The following is a 3,503-nucleotide window of genomic DNA, read 5'->3' as shown; positions in this document are numbered from 1 at the left end:
TGGGCCCCTTGATGGCGAAATGCTCCTCCGCCGTGGGTCGGCCTGGTATTGTAACTATCTTCGGGATCGGCCCACGTATAGGGAGTGCTTAATGGCTGCGTCACCTCCGCCACGGGTAGGCCTGGCATTGTACTATCTTCCAGATTTTTTTCTACACGCGGACGCGATAAAGGGGAAAGTAGCCCTTAACAGCTTCGCTGTTAAGTGTATATGGCGTTGCGCTGCAAAACTCGACCTCACGTATTCATACCAGGGGTGCTATGCAGGATGCGCCGAGTTTCTCGTTCACCCGAGTTTTACCCGAGTTTGCTCGACGGCAGTCAGTGAACGGAGATAGCGTGAAACGCGCAAAGGCTGCAGGCAAAAAAATATGTAGACAAAAAGCCGCGTATGACAACATGAGCGCACCCTGCGCGGCACGCTGCTTCCACGTTTCAAGCGCAGACGGCTGCACAACGAAACTCGCCAGCGCCGCGTATTGTTATCAACGGATAATCGCAACTTAGCAATACCGTGACCGTCCCGCTGTCTGTCTGCAGACTTGCCGTGAGCCGCTTGCCACGCCTTTCCCGGGCGCGTCAAGGGCGTGCCTCCTCTTTCGGCAACTATCTTTATATCCTCGATCGAATGCGAACAGGGTACATGTGGCGCATTCTTGCACCTACGCTTTCGCTCAAACGAATACGTTAAAATACAACAAATAAAATAACGAACATTTTTATTTCTTTAAGTGTCTGTTTTTCGTTTTGAATGCTAGAAATTTCTGATGACAAACGGAGATCGAGCAAACTATTAAATTTTGCACTTCTTGCCGCGAGTGGCGACAGTGAGGCGAAAGCTTAGAAGCGCATACATTGAAGCAGGTCGCACGCACGAGGCAGTTCATGCGGTGAGAAGTCGCCTAGGGGCGCTACAGTGCTATTCTCAATAATGTCAGTGATCAACACTCTTTCTCTATTAGGGGAATAGAAACGCAGCGCCGTGGTACGGCTGTTCATCGCAGGCGCCTTAAGGCCACCGCTTTAGCGACTAAAAACGATACACTAGTCATAAATACGGGAGCAACGGCTGTCGATGCAAAATGGTGGTCCGTAGTGACGCAGTTTAGTGAAAATGTACCAGTTTATCTTTGTGCGCGAAAACTCGGCGATGCATTGCGAAGAAGTGCGTGCTTCCCATCGACACAATTCATCGCTTGTCATCGCTTGTCATCGCTTGCCCAGTGAAAGTGCCTCTGAGCGCATGTACGCAGTATTTAAGTGTTTTGTGCGCACCAAGGTGCTTGCGGATTACTTATGCTGGAGCCAGCAGCGATCGCAGAAGGATATCGTAACGACACCGCAGCAATCGCATTTTGGCAGGTGAGGGCTCTTGTGTGCGGTTATGAAATGAGACTTCGAACTGAGGAAGGTGGTGGAACTGTTGAGTGCCGAGTGCTTGTGATGAAGAAATGCCATTGCACTGGGTCTAGAAGAGCGAGCGATTCTCGGACGCTGATCGTGTTTACGACGTTGTGGCTCCGATATATCACCGATGACAGAGCAGCCATCTCAAACGACTGCTGCGATACGCACTCCTCAGCATCGTCGTCACCCTCGGCGCATCGACGCTTTGCAAGCAGCTACAGTGACGTGCCGATAATTATTTACTGTGCGCTACGTCGCCACAATGCAGGCAATGAAACCGTGCTGTGGGGCCATCTCAGCCCGAGAAGCCAGCGACAGTCAACGCTTTGTTTTTGATAGTAGTGCGCAGTACATCACCGATGACAGTGTGTTGTGCGTGTTTTATGTCGGTGGTGAATATTGTTGGTGCCTCTCAGCTCGGCACCGCGTCGCTGTTGCCGAAAGATAAGTTGGGCGTGGCCCAACCGTGGTGGGTGCGCGCACAAGAGTTACATGCCTCGCGCGGGGCGTGACCTCTGGCTTTGATTGACAGGCGAACTCGTGCTAAACTCGTACATCGCGAAACCCCCTCCGAGTTCAACTCGGGAACATGGCGGCGGCAGCAGCAGCCTGTGTTATTGCAGCCAGCGGCAGCAAGCGTCAGGATGACCGTCTGGACCCGTTCGCGTACATGACCGCCGTGGAGTTTCAGCGTCATTTTGGCCTGTCGAAGACATCAGTGCGCTGGCTGTGTGACGAGCTAGGCGAAGACTCTCGTCTGTGGAGACAGCGTGGCGGGCTTCATTCGCTCACCGTTGAAGAGCAAGTCCTCTGCGCCCTCCGTTTCTACGGGACTGGGAGTTTTCAGGGAAGCGTCGGCGCCGAGCGTTACATTTGACGTCATCAAACTATTGTGAGCCTGTGTCAGAGATGTCTGATGCGCTTATTGATGCGGCAGTGCGGAAGCGGTGGCTGGCTTTCCCGAAGACTGCGGCTGAGCGGGCGTTTATAAAGAAACGCTTCTTACTTCGCGGAAACATTACGAACGTAGTCGGGTGTGTCGACGCAACGTACGTAGGAATTAAGGTGCCTTCAATGTCAGCGTTACTGTGATTAGCATTGAAGCAATGTCTAGACGCACCATATTGCCAAATTTGTCACTTCTCTGTAGCCGACTTAAATTTTGTGTTTCCGACGTCACACATGCGGCAGCCTATGATACTGACTTTTTCGCTGGTTGCTGACTTTTTACCGATTGTTCTACTTGTCTATCAGGGTGCCTTACAAATGGCTCACTTTTTGGGGGAAAGAGGTTAATGAAGTATAAATAGATAAATGGATATCACAAATTGTGTGAAGTACCCTGTGAATGCTAATCTCATAAAGAACTCGGGTTTTTTTATGAGATTACTTAGTACTTAGTACAAGTTACTTAGTATGCATAATGCTGAATTTTGGTCATGCGTCATCTATCGGCCACACTATGAAACAGCAAGGCATTGCACAATTTGTTGCAGTGCGAGATGCGGATGTCGCGCCAAGCCAGTTGTGCCTATGCATTTATGGCAAAATGAAAATGCATTGAGAATCTGAGTGTGCTGGCTTGCATGAAGAAAATACTTCAGAGTGTTTGCTGTGTTCACTGTTGGTGCATGTGCCAGTGGTTCAGTCTATTTCTTTAGGGGGGGTGCGGGGGCAGCGTTATTCTGTATGGACAAATCGTATATTTTCGTCTCATAATAGGGCTCTAATTCTTCAGCAGTAGCATTGCTCTGCAGAACTCGGTGTGCGTGAAGATTTCGTGAACCACCAAGGCAAAATTACATATCGGGAGAAATGTGCTGCAGATGCCAATGAAAAGTGGGTCTTTAACCCGCCATGATAAAAATAAAGATTGCAGAGCGAATAGACCTTTTGTACAGCTTTAGAGCAATGATTACACAAACTGGCATGCTCAAACGTGTAAAAGATTGCCGCAATGCGAAAGTAGGATGAGCAATATGCAGCATATTTTGGCATTGAACATGTCTTGTAAATGCTATTTTTGTTGTAAGCTTCAAGCCTCGCTGTCACGCCTTTCCCTCCGGCACTCCCTTTACTGAAACGCAGCACTGTCTT

The sequence above is a fragment of the Dermacentor andersoni genome, chromosome 10 (genome assembly GCF_023375885.2).
Source record: "Dermacentor andersoni chromosome 10, qqDerAnde1_hic_scaffold, whole genome shotgun sequence".
Lineage (NCBI taxonomy): Eukaryota > Metazoa > Arthropoda > Arachnida > Ixodida > Ixodidae > Dermacentor > Dermacentor andersoni.
Note: the sequence above shows the minus strand (reverse complement) of the source record.